Below are 17,766 nucleotides of genomic sequence, written 5' to 3'. Positions count from 1 at the left end.
AAAAGTGAGCCTGGAGCTCAGAACAATGGACTTTATGACCCCCTGTGCCTCTGTGGTGTGAATCCAGGTAACAACGCAGCCAGGAGGCTAGAGGCGGGTGGGCGGAGAATGGGCTGCAGGTATTTTGCCTGGCTGCGTCTCTCACTGTTCCTCTGCTGAGGCCCAAGAGGGGTGGGGCTGTCTAGCTTTTTCTGATGTGTGAATTCACTATTATACATTTCCCTTGTAGGATTGCTTTCATTGTATCCCATAAGTTTTGATATGTTGTACTGGCATTATTATTTAATTGTAGAAACTGTCTAATTTCTTCTTTAATTTCATCTGTGACCCATTGGTTGTTCAGGAGGATGTTATTTAATTTCCATGTGTTTATGAATTTCTTGTAGTTTATTTTGCCATTGATTTCCAGTTTCATTGCACCATGGTCTGATAATATGCTTGAAACAATGCCTTTACATTTACTTAAGCATGTTCTATGGGATAGAATGTGGTGCATTTTGAAGAAAGTTCCATGTGCAGCTGTGAAGAATGTGTATTCTGATGTTGTATGGAACACTCTGTAGACATCTACTAAATCCATTTGTTTAAGAGCTTGGTTCATTACTAATATTTCCTTTATTTTTGTCTAGTTGATCTGAATATTTGTGATGATGGAGTATTGAAGTCCCCCATTACAATTGTATTAGTGCTTATTTGTTTTTTCATGTCTTTTCATATTTGTTTTATATAGTTGGATGTGTATATATATGTATGATTGTTATCTCTCCCTCTTGGATTATTCCCGTAACAAGCATGTTGTGACCTTCTTTGTCTCTTTTGATCATTCTTGGCTGGAAATCTATTTGTCTGCAAATAGAATATCTACCCCTGTTCTTTTCTGGGTTCCTGTGGCATGAAGTGTTGCTTTTCATCCTTTAACTTTCAGTCTATGAGTTTCTTTTTGAGTTAAACATGTTTCTTATATGCAGCATATGGTTTGATCTCATTTCTTGATCTGTTCTGCCATTTCTTTTCGTTAATGAATTGGGACCATTGATGGTTATTGCTGACATGTACTGACTTATCCTTGTCATGTTATTTTCCTTTAATTGATATCTGGTCTTTTCTCTGTTTAGTTACTTGCCATGCCTGGTGGATTCATTCTGTTGGGGTCCATGGAGTTGTAATCCTCATTATCTCTTTATAGAATGTCCTTCAGAACATTTTGGAGTACTGATTTGGTGATTATGAATTTACTCAGGTGTTCTTTGTCATGGACGTATCTTATTATTTCCCATTAATTTTGAAGGATAATTTTCTGGAGTACATCAGTCTGGGTTGGAGGTTATTTACTTTTAGGGCTTGAAATACTTTATTCCAAGATTTCCTTGACTTAAGGGTTTGAGTTGAGAAGTATGCTGTAATTTTGATGCGCTTCCTTTCATAGCTGATTTGTTAATTTTCTCTAACAGCTTTTAATATTCTGTTCTTGTGTTGATTTTCTGGAATCTTGACTGTTATATGTCTTGTAGTGTTTTGTTTTGTTTTTGTTTTTGTTTTTTATCATGGCTATTTGGAATTCTACATGTATCACTTATTTGTATGTCAAATTCTTTTCCTTTGCCTGGGAAGTTTTCTGTCATTCTTTCTGTGAACAAGTTTTTCATGTCATTTGATCTCTCTACTGCTTTTTCATTGACTTCAAAGTTATATTATTCTCCTTTGTGTCATCTAGCAGTGTTGGATTGACATTTTGTGGTCCTTTGCTATTCTTTAGAAATGTTTGTTTTCATGATGTCTCATTACAATCCTGTCATCTAGATCTGATATTCTCTCCTCACATTGGTTCATTTGGCTGCATATATTTTCAATAGAATTTTTAATCTCTTGGATATCTATGTCCAGATCCTGACATTTGGAAGAGTCCTTCTTTTACTTTCTTTCTACTTGTCACTAATAACCCCTTCATCAGTCATTTGCAACAACTGAATGATTCTTTGGCATGAAATTTAAATCATAGATACTAAAATAAAAAAGAAAGCTTTTAGTGATGATTTTCACAGCTGTAAAAAAAATGTTTGCCAACTTTAAGGATCTTAACGAAGTGGGAAGGGAACACAGCCAACAGACAAGATATGGTTCCAGCATCAACTAGTTCCTTTGCCTTTCAGATTATCAATATCCTTATTGAAAACAAAGATAATAACAATGCTTTTTTGTGTGCTTTCTAAAATCACAAAATTAACTAAGCTAATATATGCCAAACCGATTTTTAGAGTGCAGTACAAATGCAACACATCATTTAGCTTGCTATGCTCCAGATGTACACAGTGAGCAGGGTACTGGATCCAGGTGTGGCGGTCCAGCCGTCACAACACGAACATGCCTGAGTCGGGGAGTGAGGATTGAGAAAGGAAAGAACACTCAAGCCTGAGTGGAGACGAAGAGAAGTCTGATTTATTTCACAGAAAGAGCTCCTTTTATAGGTTCACAGCAACAGGAAGCTTTTAAGGGCACACAACACCAAATCATTGTTTTTCAAAGACCGAATTTCCTGACTCTTACTGATAACATCAGATCTATGGCTGTCTCTTTGAGTTTCTTCCGTTGCAGCAACAAGTTTAACAAGCAGAGTCCTAGAATGTTACAGATTGTATCAATGCCTTGAGTGTAGAGGTGAAGAAGTTTCCTTTTAAATGTCAAACTCCTAGAGGGCCATGGCCGGGCTCCCACACCCAGGTAATCCAGATCTGAATTCTAGACCTAGCAATAACTAGCTAGCATCTATGACCTTCTTCCCCTTGGGTGTCCTTTTGCCATTGACCCTTTCCACTTGGCTTCTTTTTCAGGGTTCCTTGTAGCTAAAGTCCTCAGATCTCATTCTAGGATTCTCATCTCTCTACAGCATCTCTCTCTAGCTGATCTCATCACTCCCGTGCCTTTGAATAGCATCTATTTGGAACCACTTCCAAATTTATATCTACAGGTTGGCCCTGTGTCAGTTTTCTGTCACTATAATGAAATACCTGAGATAATTAACTTCTAAAGAGAAAAGATTTATTTGGGCTCATAGTTTTGAAGGTTCCAGTCCAATTCTTGGTGGAGCCATTGCTGTGGGCCTCTGATAGGTATACCAGATGATAATGGTAGGGAGCACATGGCTAAGCAAACGTCTTACCTCATGGCCAGGAAACAAAAGAGAAAGAAGAAGTCTTATGTCCCACAAATCCTCCATGAGGTCACACTCCCAATGACCTATCCCTCTCCCACTAGGCCCCACCTCTTAAAGGTCCTGCCACCTCCACATAACTTCACATTGGGGACCAAGCATTTAACACATGCACTTTTGGGGGGATCACTTAAAACCAAACCATCTCAGATGCCTTCTTTAGTTTCACACTGGTATGACCACCCGCCTCCTTCAGATCACCACTGGGATGATTCATAGGCAGTACAGAGCGATTCTGATTATCTCTATACAGCAAAACCTGGGATCCCCTCTTCTCCCACACCTGTGTTCTTCATTTGGCTTCCTTCAGTCTCAGTGAGCTGAAATTTCACTTTCTCTGCCTGGCTTTGCTGACCCATCCCATGTCCATTCTCCCTATCTTTAACCTACTCATTTCCTTGCACATTTCACATGCTGTAGAGAGTTATTTGTTTTTTGTTACTTGACCATCATTGGTATTCTTCCTAGAACTTTAGTTCCACCAGGGGCTATGACTCTGATTCATCTTTCAGCTGTAGTACCATACCTAGTACTTGACCCATAGTAGGTGGTTGGTGGACATTGGACAGAAAAGCAAGTGTGTCATGAGCAATTTCCCTGCCCTTGCAGAGGTCACTAGACCTAGGTTAGCGCATCCTAGGGTTGGATGAAGCCTGAGATAGTGCACTTGGGAGCCAGCTCTATTTACCCGGCAGGAGTCTCACATGTTCCTTCCTGCTCCCATTCTGGGCTGTGCATACAAAGCACATAACTGCAACCAACAGCTCCTCATAGATTGGATGTGATGTACATCATGCAATTCTCAACTTTCATTCAATCTTGTCACAAAGGCAGATGCCCAGTACTGTGCTCCCGGAGGCAATGAGTCACATGATGTGGATCCTAAGGCTATAAATGTTTGCAAACCAGTGACATGTTAAAGTTTAATATGAGGTGTATTTGTCAGAGTTTTCCAGAGAAAAGGAGCCAACAGGAGAAAGGGAGTGGGGAGAGAAGTTGATCTGAGATTTGTGCTTCAGCCCAGCAGGCTAGAAATTCAATTAAGAGCTGATGTTGCAGTCACTCAAGCCAAATTCTGCAAGGCAGCAGCTAGACACTCAGGCAGGGTTTCTAAGACTCAGCCTTGAAGGGAATTTCTTCCACATTAGGGAACTTCAGCTTTTACTCTTAAAGTGGTCAACTAGTTGGGTGAGGCCCACCCACAATATGCAGGCTCATCTGCTTTGCTCAGTCTACTGGCTGCAAATGTGAATTCCATTTAACCAAATACTAGGTGCCTTGGCCTAGCCATAAAGCCAACTGTCACACTGGGAACATCTGTCAATTACCAATTTTTAAAAGTTTATGGAGCAGGGCCAGGGATGTAGCTCAGTGGTGCTACCACCTGCCTTGCAAGCGCAGGGTCCAGAGTTAGATCACCGGTACCAAAAAATAAAAATTAAAAAAGTGTATGGCACCTAGGTAGGTGTGGGGACACACACTTGTCTTCCTACTTACTCAGGAAGCTAAGGCAGGAGCATCACAAGTTTGATGCCAGTTTGGACAACTCGGTGAGACCCTGTAGCTCAGTGCTCCCTGGGTTCAATCCTTAGTATGGGGATGGGGGGATTGTATTGAGCACCTAGTGTTTCCTCCATTTCTGGGCCCAGCTTCACAGAAAATCTTTCCTGCCTCCTCTCCTCACAAGAGTTTGTTACTGATCTACTTTTTAGATTTTTTTTTTCTTTTTGCAGTACTAGGGATTGGATCCAGGATCTTCACACTGAATTCCATCTGCAGCCCCTTTTAAAAAAAATTTTGGAGACAGAGTCTCACTAAGCCACTGAATTACCCAGCCTTAGTTCAAACTCGTAATCTTCCTGCCTCACTCAGTCTTTCAGAGTGCTGAGGTTACAGACACGCACCCCCATACCTGCAGCCTCTCTGGATCTTAGTAGACTCAGTACTTCAGAGCCGGAGAGAGGCTCCCATGTAGGATCTTAATGAGCCACTTACACTGGCCACCAAGTGTAGAGCAAACATCTCCTTAAAATAAGGGTATCTGTGTGACATCTCCCCCCACTGCAGATATTTATTATTTTATTCAGAAGTCACAACAGAGAAGCAAACCAATTCTGGAGCTCCTGCCATTCACCAGTCACTGTGTTGGTTGCTAGGGATGCAATGACAAGGAAGATGTGGCTTCTACCCTGCTATTTTGGCCTGGCTGACCAAGATACCTTATCCATCAGGACAGGTCTGAGTATGTAAAAAATGGTACCCCATGAAACTGCAGAGGAAATGGGGAAGGAAGTGGTAGGCAAGACTGCCTAGCTTGTTAGGAATTTGTAATAAGTTGGAGAGGCTGGCCAAGATGGCACTCTGTCCTGGAGGCTGAGGCAGGAGGATGCACAGTTTGAGGCCAGCCAGGGTTCCATCATGGGTTCCATCATGGGTTCGAGGCCAGCATGGGCTACATAGTGAGACCCTGTTTGTCCAAAGCCAAAAGAGGAAAAAAGGAGAAAGAAGAGAGAGAGGAGGCCGGCAGGGGGTGGAGAAAGGGAAGGAGGGAGAGGAGGAAGTTGATAAAGTTGTTTTCAGAGAAAATGATCATAAAGTGATATGAAGCATTGTTCAGCAGGAAACAGTTTGTTAACAGTTCCAGGGTGCAGTTCACACGCCAGGTTGTCAGATCTGAGTGTCCCAGGCCACCTGTGTCCAGCAGATGGCGCCAAATGATGGGTTGCAGCTGGGTGGCTCTGGCTCTTCCCTGAAAGTGTGTAGGTCCGCGTTCTAAGAAAAGCTCTCAGTGTTGGCTGAGACCCTTTCCTTTGCTCCATTTTAATGTAATATGTAGATCAAAATAAGAAATAGACAGGAAAACAGCTGTCCCTGCCAGAATGTGGTATGTGGTGGAATAATGGGAACTTAGGGAAGCAGGAGACAGTTTGGCACAGAGCCGGCCCACAGAACTCACATGGGTGTGTGTTTGTGTCTGAGAACTATCAAATGGTAAATAATGGCAGTGATTCAAGATGGCTTAAGAAGGGATAAAGACAAAGCACAAAAGGAGAATTAAGGTGGAGAAGATGGGGTGCGGTGGGGGGAGAATGCTGAGCTGAGCGCGAGAACCAGAAACTTTGATTTAAAGACAGTAATGGAGCTGGGTGTGGTGATGCACAACTGTAATCCCAGCACACACCGGGAGGCTGAGGCAGGAGGATCACAAATTTGAGCCCAGCTGGCACAATTTAATGAGGCTATGTCTCAAGATAAAAAGGGCTGGGGATATAGCTCAGTGCAAAGACCCTTGCTCGGCTCCATCTCCAGCACTGGAAAAAAACCAAAAAGCAAACAAACAAAAAACTGCAATGTTCTATGTCACCTATCCTGAGAAGTTTCAGAAAGACCAGAAAAGTGTTCATGAACCCTTCCAAAGAGGTCACACAGGCCACCACTGGAGAAGCTAAGGGTCAACCATAGTTGGCCCGTTAAAGCCTGCTGCTCCCAGGATCTCTTGCAAGCTGTAAACTCCTTGGGGAAATGGTGCTGCAGGCAGAAGTGCTTTTACAACCTCAGAATGTAAAATACAGTGAGCTTTGTAAGTAAGTTACCCCAGCACTCAAAGTCCCTGTCTTCCTTGAAGTTGATTTCTTACAAAAAGTGTTATGCTTTGTCATTAGTATAGAAGGGACTGTGCTCACTCTGATTCCAATTAGTCATTTTTTAAAATCCACTAAATATACTCTGATAAACCAGTGCCTCACAGATTTATGTGGTAACCACCCACCTGGGGTGCTTGTTAAGATGCAAATTCCCAGCTGGGAGTGGCACATACCTGTAATCCCAGCCTTTGGGAGACTGAGGCAGGAGGATCTCCTTGTGAGTTCAAGGTCAGCCTGGGCCACATAGTAGTTCAAGGCCAGTCTGGACTACATGGAAAGACCCTGTCTCCAAAAAAAAGCAAGTTCCCAGGGCCGGGGATATACCTCAGTGGTAGAGTACTGGCCTCACGTGTGAGAAGCAAAAAGCAAATTCTCAAGTCTGACTCCAATGACTAGAAACTTCTTGATGAAAGAGACTGACATGGAACTTAGACTTTGTACCTTAACTGCTTCAAGGAAGTTAGATGCAGAAGATCCAAAAACCTGAGGGAAGCAAGGCTAGAGTTGGTCCATCAGGGAGGCTGGCAGATTAACTTCCCATTCATTCACTCATTCTCTCCTGGACTCAGTCGTTCAACAGACATTTCTGGCAGATGTGAAGACACGGAGACGCGGTTCCGGTCTGAAGGGGACCGATGTGTAGTGGCTGACACTTGCGTCCATCTGTCTGCATCAGTGACTGACAACGCAAGGCGAGTACTGAATAATGGAAGCGATGCTAGGAGTGCAGCAGGGCCTTGGAAGCTGCACGACCCGGGGCCGAGGGGCTGGGAGGAGGAGGCGGGCACTCACCATCTGGGCCTGACTGTGAGGGGCGAGCAGGAGGTCACTGGAGCTTTCATACTTACTAAGCAGGAGCATTATGAATTTCCTTAGCCTGCACTAAAGACAGGACAGCAGAGCATGGCGGGGATTACGGCTCTGAGCTCGTTAACTGCTGTCAGAGGAGGAAGAGAGGGTGGGAACCCGGAAGCCCCAGTCTCAGCAGTGGCATCTGCTCAGGCAGCCAACGTGCTGATGCCACTGTGTTTTACCTTAATAAGGTGATAGATAGGAGGACCTTTCAATAGAACACATTTATCATTGTTCTGTTTCTCACAATCCCATCTGAATTCCATCCAGCTGCTTCCAGAAGGGTAAAACTCTGACCAAGTTAAAAATCATATCCAATATAAACAGCACTGGAAGAAGAGAATTAGGACTTTTGTGGTCAAGGGAGGCAGATTTTCAGTACCAGAAACTGAACTCAGGACCTTGCACTTGCCAGGCAGGCACAGTGCCACTGAGCTACATCCCTGGCCCTGAATCACTTCTCATTTAACAAAGAGATCTGTATCCCTTAGGACGTCTGCTCGGGCAGACTCATTTCCTTGGCTGTATTTTGCCCATTATATGAAAGGGATTTCAGTCTGTCTATCTTGTTCTCCTCCCCTAGTTCTTTTGGACAATATTCTACAAAGCGTCAAAGCTAAATATTGAAGTGATTATGTCCCAGAGTTGTCATCAGGCCTGAGAGAGGTGGTATAATATGTGGGTAAGGCATGGAACCTGTCGATGATTACTTGTGTTCAATCTTAATCCTTCGCTTATTATCTGTACAGTTATTTAACCTTGATGTGCAAAGTGCACATGGAAGGGTTATGATGAGTAAGCGGGTCAATGTGCATTCACACACATGAACCACTAGTCAGCTATGGTAAGGGCTCCAATAATGCTGATGCTGTTTATTGTCGTGAGTTTGTTTAAGTGGGCTTTTTGTTCTGTTTTGTGTTTGCGACTAGGGGTTCCCACTAAATTGTCCAGATTGAGCTCAAACGTGTAGCCCTCCTGCCTCAGCCTCCCAGAGTTCTGGGATGGAAGGCATTTGCCACCATGGCTCTGTATGAGCTCTGTTTCTTAAGAAAGGCACACAAAGACATGGCAGTCTCATCATGATGAAATATGTAAGTAGAATGAAGACACATTAATATATACTTGAAAATCCAATCTAATACGTGGCTGAAAATGATCACCCCCATATTATTTTTATCTTCCTTTGTAATAAAAACATTTAAGGCTTTATTAAAATGCATTATATGAGGTATGAATGAAAAATATGTCAAATGTTTGCTTTTCAAAATGCATTACAGTGAAAGACACATTGCCCCTCAGAATACCCCCCACTTTAAACACACGTATCCCACTGTTCTTGCAACTTTCTGAAGCATTTCTTAAAGTCCTCTTTTTTTCACATTGCAGCTGCCTCAATGGCCTGAACTGATTCAAAATTCTTACCTTTCATGGTCATTTCGACTTTGGAGAAGAGCCAGAAGTTGCACAGTGCCAGATCCAGTGAACCAGGAGCATAAGGACACACTGTCATGTTTTTACAAGCCCGCCTTTCCACTGGATGGCACTTGGCAGCAGCATTCACCAAATTTTTGATCGTAAAAACACAAGAAAAATTCTAAAACTGCCTCAGAAAGTGGCAGGAGTGATGGTGCCAGGACCCATGTGGCTGAATGGTTCCTGGAGTGGGAAACAATGGTGAGAGATTAACAGAGACAGACAAAGAGATATAATAAGGTACAGGCGGGCCGGGTGGGGCTCTAACTCAATGGGAAGAAAAGACCCCAAGCAAAGGACCACACGTTTGTTTATAGTGGAGGTTAGGGGCTGGTTCTGTAACTGGGGCCAGGAGAGTAGCTAAGTCTAAGTCTGTGGGACATTGGGCTTAGTTTTCTGGAGAATGGGCAGGGCGGAAGACAGTTTTCTTCTCCGCCAGGCCTTGCTCCCCTGCGCCCTCTTGTTGCCTGTTCTCCTCCCGCGGGATCCTGCCTCATCCATGGGAGGAGGTGAGTTAGGTGCGTCCACAGTGATCTACAGCACAGTGATCCCAGCATCTCCCCCTTTTCTACTTTAAATCTGCAGCTCGAGATGATGGCTTAAGGCAAGTTCAGTGAGTTGTCCTAGGAAGACTCTGAAGATGACTAGCAAACGTGAGTAGTAGCAACAGCAAAATCAGAATTCCTACGGTCATAGCAATGCTATGTTGGGCCCGGTTGAAGGATTTAATTCATTCAGCGAATCAAGAACAGATTTTGCCATGTCCTTGGGGTGAGGAAACTGACATGAGCACGCTGAATGGATGAGATGTTGATGAAGCTTTTGGAGATCTAGGCTGAGATTGGCATGATGAAAGGTACCCATCACAGCAGGGTCCTGTCTCATCCACAGGAGGAAACCAACAACATGCATTTTTCTTGTTCCATGCGGGGCCCCGCCTCATCTGCAAAAAAAAAAAAGAGGCAAGTTAGGCCTGGCCACAGTGATCTGCAACACGTCACTCCCAACACGATGGGATACATGTATGTGAAGCAAGAGGGAGTATTTTGATGGAAATTAATGGCAGTTTACATATTACTGTAATACATGTTTTTATTTAAACATTAACTCCACATTTTGGCCATTCCTTGTAAAATTTTGTGGCACGGATTTAAAATAGGAGAAAACAAGAGCAAGGACATAAAAGAGGACTGGTGATTACACTGGTATAAAAATACACAGCACGGTATCCTAGGTTAATGTAATGGGTGGGCCCTTGGTTTTCTAGCAACCAGTGAAAATATGGAAATCTGTCTGTTCACTCATGACGTTAAATGCAGGCCAATTGTCCAGCATATGCACAATTACTGCTTATATTAAGATGAGAAGAAACTTTTAAACACTGCCTTTGGGGTCAGGTGCATGGCATATAAGCACCTGCAGTATCTTTCAACAAATGAAGTGAGGGGTTTCACGAGGAAGCTTCCCAGAATATTCGTCAAGCCCTCACCTGAAGCGCATTGAGTAACGGCGGTTCTATGAGGAAAGGAACCGCATGGCCCTGGAATTCACCTCTTGCTGATTCTGCATAATGGGGAAGATGGCTTCAGAGTGCCTGGAGATACCATGACTCAGCCTCATTCCTAGAGCTTTAGGTTCTTAAGGGACAGTCGCACCTGTCCTCTCATCCTCAAAAGCCCCTCTGAGACAAGGTCACTAAACCCATTTTATAGATTAAGAACCTGAATCAGAGCAGTTGGACCCCAGACAATTGTGGAGCAATTTTGTGGACCCTGCAGAGTACCCAACACGCTCTCTTTCTCTTTTGCTCTTTTTCTCATCTTTGGCCATGCTTGTATTTACTAACCTCTTAGAGCCTTGTTATGGTCTAAAATGTTCCCCCAAAGTCTCACGTGTTTGAAGGTGGCACTCGCAGAAGGCGACTAGATCTGGGGACGCAGGACTTATCAGTGGATTTAGCCATTGATGTGCTCATAGCTGACTGTGCTGCTTGGGGGTGGGACCTGGCTGGAGGAGGCCACTGGTCACGGAAGTACGTCTCAGGAGGGTGAATCCTTCTCTCTGGCTCTTCCTGCCTGCCATGGGTTGAGCAGCTTTCCTCCCAACACCCTTCTTCCATGATATTTCTGCCTGGAGCCAGCCAAACATGCACTGAACTCTAAGAAATGGTGAACCCGTATAATCCTTTTCACCTTAAAAATGTGGGTATCGGGTACTTTGTCCCAGTAATAGGAAGGTGACTATTGCAGGTCCCTTTCTTCCTTCCTCACTTCTCATTCTCCTTTCCCCCTCATTACAACCTGACTTTTATATCTGCATTGCTATCAAAATTGCTATGGCCAATGTCCCAATGATATGTTCATTGTCAAATCCAGTGACTCCTTTTTTCTTAACTGTGAAGCAATTTTTCACTCTTCGGCATCATTCTGCTCTCCTTTGGCTTTTGGGACACTATTTCAGTTCTCATCTGCCTCTCCTACTACTTCTGCTTATCAGGCTTTATAAGCCACTGCTCTCCTGCCTACCTCCCAAACTTTGGGGATCTCCTTAGGGGAGCCCACCCCATCTCACAAATTTAGCTGCCACCTTGAAACCAGGATTTCCCAAACACACATGTCTTCCGTGGGGTCAGAAGCCCACAGTCAGACCCAAGGAAAAAATGGCATTTCCTCCCCATGAGATTATTCACTGTTTTTGTTTTGTTCTGTTTTTATTGTTCAGTAAGAGATGGCTCAGATCTGAGGTCGTTATATTGAAAACTGTCTCTCGAAAGACTGGATCATGCTCAGGGAGGAGTTTTTCACACCGTGAGGCTGTAAAAGGGAAATAAAACCATTTGGAGGGACAGCAGCTTCTCACCTCCTGTTTCACAGTCCATTTAGTGGATAGCCATGGAGTGAGCTGGCAGGAAGGCAAGATTTAACATTCTCTCCTATCTTTACATTATTTTAAAATGTAGGACCAAGCACAGACAGATGAACTTGTATTACGATGACCCCACGTTTCTCCACCTAAACTTCCACCATCTACTGCACATTTCTATTTGGTTGTCCAACGTGTTTCAAGCTCAACATGTCTAATATTTAATTCGTCTTTACTTTTCACCTAGTTTTAATTAGATAGAGCACTCTACATTACTGATGTAACAAAAATACCTCCAAGTCTTAGGGACTTAGCCAACAAAAATTTGTTTCTCACATGCATTGCATCCAAAGTAGGTGCTGAGGGGTAAAGTGGGGTGCAGAGGATCTGTCCCTCAAAGACATGAAAAGGTCCAGACGGAGGAAGGCTCTGCCATCTTCAGTGTGCAGCTTCTAATGTTGTCTTGATGTCAACGTTGAGACAGGAGAGGGAGCGGAAGGGGCATCTAAGCTCTGGTGTCACCGACAGGGAAGTGTCCGTGTCCCAGCCGTAAGCCTACACCGCGTGAGGGAACGAAGCTCAGCAGACGGCTATGCACCGTCACACTCTCCTCCCCTCCCCATCTCCAACTTGTTCTCCTACCTCTGTTTCTTGTGTCTTGGTTTCCTCGTCTACGAAGTGGAGTAACTACAGAACTTTGTAATAGGTGGTTGTGAAAACTGCTGTCTGCTCTCTTTGGGCAGCTGGAACGCGACACCACAGACCTGACAGCTATTAAACATCAGCACCTTGTTTCTCATGGCTCTGGAGGCAGGGGACCCCAGACTAAGACATTGGCCTCCGGTAAGAGCCCCCTTTCTGCATCACAGGTGGTGCCTTCTCCCCACATCTTCACGTGGTAGAAGGGGAAATGAGCTCCCTGGGCCCCTCTTATGAATGCTGATTTTCATTTTTGAGCTCCTGTCTTCATGATGTCATCACTTCATAGGTCTCACCTTCTTACACCATCAAAGTTGAGATTGGATTTCAATAAATGAGCTTTACGGGAGACAAGCATTCAGACCAGACCCACTGACATAATCTCTGTAAAGCAATTAGAAGGTGCCTGACTCACAGCTGGTGCTATTAGTTGACTGACAATTAAAATTATCATCCATTAGTTATAGGACTTCATCAGCCACCCCATAACACCAAGTGGGAGATTCTCCTCATCACTAATTTTTTTGTTGTTGTTTTTGGTTTTTTGAGACAGGGTCTCACTATGTAGTTGAGACTGATTGGAACTCACTATGTAGCTCAGGCTCGAACTCACAGCGATCCTCCTGCCTCAGCCTTCCGAGTGCTGGGATTACAGGCGTGAGCCACCATGCCCAGCTTCATCACTAATTTTTAATCAGTCACCAAGTCCTACTCATTTAAATTAAAAATATAAACATATTTAGCTGTTTCTGCCATGGAAATCAGAGAATATAGATCTGAATTTTTAAAGGAAAACAAAAAAATTCTATTTAAGGGATCTTTTATATTCACTTGGCTTCCAGTGCCATCTTGAAAATGGGTCAGATACATTGGATTACAGCTCTGAACTGGAAAGATCTTGAGAACTCTTGTTTTCCTTTCATTCTAAAACGAAGGCAAAGCCAGAACTAGAATCCAGGTCTTTCCAGTCCGCTCAAAGGCTCCACTTTACACAGCTGCCCTCCTACCCTACGGCCGAGTGTTCACATTCTCCTCCCGAGTCCCAGTCCTATGTAGTTTAACTGCACAGAGAGCTAACCTAAGAAAAACCAAGCGAACAAGTCCTCTCCCAATCCTCATTTTTGGCTGATATCTGCTAAAGGAAAATGATGGCTGCATGAGTTTTTTCTAATTTTCTATGGTTACCAAATCAACTGAGATTCTAGACGACTACACTGTGATTCTTCTACCCTGGCTTACTCTGATCCTCCCCACCCACTTCTTCTTCTGAGCAGCAGATGGCACTGTGTACACGCCAGAAGAGAGCTTTTCTATGCTCCAGAAAAGTTGGAGGGGGACCGTGCTCATGCTGTCTGCCAAGCACTCCTTTAATTTCACAGCCACCCTCACTTTTCTCTTCCCAAATGTGAGTGCTCCCAATGAGCATGAGCTACGTGGTACCAGGCACAAGTAACACTGTCTGTATATGTGCCATTAATGATGACACAGATGGCTGTTCCTCACTGGACTTGTTTCCTCTACACAGCGGGACTGTATTTTAGTTTCCAACTGTTAGATTTGGCCATATGACCAAACTGTGGCCACTGAAATACAAAAAGAAATGGTATGTGCTATTTCCAGGCCGGGCCTAGAAAAATGTACCTGCTCTTTCCTCTCCACAGGCTGGATGTCAATGCCCAGGAAGACCCCAGAGGACATGGGGTGAATGTGGTGGCATTGCCACCAGGGACAACGGCAGGGACAACTAACCCTGTAGCCATGGACAGACATTGGGCTGTTGCAGGAAGAAGCATTAAATGCTGAGGTGTTTGGCCATTGAAATTTTAAGGTTTGTTCTTGCTGTAATTAGCAACAATAAAAATTAACTGATGAAACTCTAGTGCTCACGTGGTATCCTGGGGAAGATGTTTGTAGGAAGTATTCATATTTTGGCACAGCAGGGATCTTATTTTCCACAGTAGACTCCAAACAGGAAGAGACTATTCCCTACCCCGTGTCAGTGGGAATTTTGAAGGCTTTCCCACCCTAGTTGTTTGAGTGCGCAAAGGACTTATCTGTAGACCAGAAGGCAGGGAGAATGCAAATTAGCACTGGATGAAGGCAGAGAGAGATTGTATCATCTGGTCAAGTTGGTCTATGAGTAAAGCTAGTAAGTTGCCAAACATTTTGGCATAGAGGAAATTCTTCAGTGAAAACAAAGATACTGTAATAAGCATCACTCACTGTGTGGAGATTGTCTTTAAAGCTGGTCACTAACAATTTCTCCCTTCCCTGTACTCACAAATTTTCTGCCATCCCCTTGAACATGGCCTGACATGTGCCTTGCCCTGGCCAGGAGAACGCTGTGGGAACGATGCTGCTGTGGTTCTGAGCTTACGGAGAATATTGGTGTGAGTTCTCCAGAGGAAGAGAGTCAGTTTTGCAAGAGGATTTGTTACACAGCCTCACGGACCCAAGGCAGGAGGGTCCCCAATGGCCTTCTGCGGGTTGGAGAGCCAGAGGATCCAGTGGCTCCTCAGACCAAGAAGCTGGCAGCTGCAGAACAAGAGGCGTCAAAGGTGTAGCCCCCACCAGAGGCTGAAGGCCTAGAAGCCCATGGAGAATCGCCGGTCCCGGCTGGAAAGTTAATAAAGCTGGAGTTTGACGTCCACAGGCAGTGGCAGCAGCAACACGGGTCACGATGGAGCTCCTAAGCACAAGTCAACTTCCCCTCCTCCTCTGTTTCATTCCATCCAAGGTGCAAGACTATTGGACAGTGCTGCCCACCATCCGGACAGGATGCCCCCTCAGTCTGCTGGCCTTTGTGCCAATCATCTCTGGAACCGCCCCTGCAGGCAAACCCGGAAGCGAGCTTTACTAATTTCCTAGGGATCTCTTAACGCAGTCACACTGACAATCAAGATCAGCCGTCACAGGGAGTTTCTGCTCGCCCCGGAACCCAGCCGCCATGCTGTGAGGAAGCCCCTTTAGACTGTGGAGGAAGAGAGGCCACACACAAGGAACTCTGAGGCCCCAGCCACAAGCCCGCACCTGGTCTTCTGAACGAAGTCATTGCTGTTCTGGCCCCAGCAGAGCACCCAGCTGAGGGCAGCTACTGGTGGAGACCATGGTCCACGCCACGTGGAACAGAATTGTGCCTCTAAGGCAGTGATGGCGAAGCATTTAGAACTTTCAGTGGTATAAACAGCTTGCTGCAGCACACGTGCCATGGGTTCTTGACCACTGCTATAGATCAGCCAACCACAGAATAGAAAAAAGTAATAAATCAGGTTTATCCTTATGGCAATAGATAACAGGATGAGTGATAAGTGCTTTTAAGTGAGAGGTGGATGCACCGAGGGTGTGGTGAGGGATTCAGACGTGGTAAGGCCAAGAAAAACATCATTGGACAGTAAATTACAGAATTTCCTTATGACTCAGTCTGTTAGGCCAGGAGGAACCAAAGATCACGGAGATAAAATTCCTGCCCTTGCAGCTCTCATAGCAAAGCAGAGGGAGACAGAAATACAAATAGGTAGTTATCGAAATTACTAACTGAGCTGGGGTCCAAAAAAGGGAAGCGATCCATTTTTAAAAGCTTAAGTCGAGTTCATAAGATGAATAGCATTTGCTGAATTACTGAAGGGAATTGCAGGGAAGGAGCCAAAGCAATGCTGGAGAGGGAGAGGGTATGCAAAGGAAATGAGGGGACTGAGATGGTGCCAGGAGGGAACAGAGCAGTGCGCAGGGCTGGGCTGGGGCAGGCAGTCAGTGACTCACACCCTTACGGTGTCCTTGCTCCTGACAGCCATGCTGCCGGGCCGGGCTCTCTGCCCCTACTCCGCGGGCTGACCACATGAGTTGTGGCCGTCATGCCTGCTCCCGGGGCTCACCTGAGTCAGAGGAGGCAGCTCTTGTGGTGGGCCGATCGGTGTGCGAGCCGCAGGGTCGGATTCAAGTTTGCAGGTGGTAAATGAGTCAAAAGTACCCTCCAGCCCTGTCAACATTTCTCACCTGGCGAAGTGGTGCTTTTTATGTCAGCAGCACCTCTGATCTTTGTAAAAAATTAAAAAAGAGCCTTAATCGGGCTCTGGGTGCTGTTATTACACAAATCAGCACTTCAGCCACTGTTTTCACTTTCCTGGCTTTGATTCTCCTACTTACAAAACTAACGAAAACATGACTGTACTTGCGCTCTTCAGAGCCTTGACAGTAGAGGAGGAGAGATGAATTCTGTTATCCATTTGAGGCTGGAGGGAAAACCCTTTTCTGAGCCCCTAAGCCCTGTTTGGGGGCAAGGAGCATCCAAAATTGGGTACAAATATCCACTGGGAAGCAGGAAAAAAAAATTCAACCTCTGTGTGTGTGTGTGTGTGTGTGTGTGTGTGTGTGTGTGTGTTGTGATGCTGGGGATGGAACAAAGGACCTCATGCATCCTAGACAAGTGCTCTACCACCTACAGCTCCACATTTAATGTTTTATCGAGGGACAGTGTATGAATGAGTTTTAGATAAGCATACACCTGGAGGGCGCCTGGCTCCATCAGGTAAGCAGTTGGTAGCTCTGAAGTCCCATTGGGAGCATCATCCTGTCCGCAGCCTTAGGTGAGTCGCCCCATGCACATCTTCTGCAGGAAGAACCAGGAATGTGGGCTCCCCCGACCCCAACACCCAGCATGCTCCCTGGCTCTGACCCACTTCAGCTTTGACTTGTTCAGGCAGAACTGTCTAGTCCTGAAGTCTGTTCCCTTACTGTCAGGGATGGTCCCTTCTAGCTGGCGGCTTCACTGTCGCACTTGCCCCTAGCCTTCATCTCTGGGCCCGGGGCACTGATTCTCAGCACCTCCCATCCTCCTACCTGGTTGCGAAGTGATCCATCTGCCTCCTCATGGTAAAATGCTAAAGTGCAGGGTATGCCCAAAATAGGTAACGAAATAAGACAGTCGGAAGTACTTGAGGCTCACTGAGGGCAGAATCAGAATAAAGACTAAAAGGCACTCTGGTGTCCAGGCCATTGTCTACCCCAGTGACGGCTGTGAGGACTTCTCTC

General features: G+C 45.1%; 1 long non-coding RNA gene across 1 annotated transcript; it reads left to right on the top strand.

The window, feature by feature from the left end:
* Positions 1–9,270: 9,270 nt before the first annotated feature.
* Positions 9,271–14,586, top strand: LOC104860198. Its single transcript, XR_779606.2, has 4 exons — positions 9,271–9,378; positions 9,763–9,830; positions 12,783–12,882; positions 14,400–14,586. It is a non-coding gene; the product is annotated as an uncharacterized LOC104860198 (long non-coding RNA).
* The last annotated feature ends 3,180 nt before the right edge of the window (positions 14,587–17,766 follow it).

Source organism: Fukomys damarensis, unplaced genomic scaffold, assembly GCF_012274545.1.
Source record: "Fukomys damarensis isolate Sample0158 unplaced genomic scaffold, DMR_v1.0_HiC HiC_scaffold_19, whole genome shotgun sequence".
NCBI lineage: Eukaryota > Metazoa > Chordata > Mammalia > Rodentia > Bathyergidae > Fukomys > Fukomys damarensis.
Note: the sequence above shows the minus strand (reverse complement) of the source record. Positions and strands in the feature narration are given on the sequence as shown.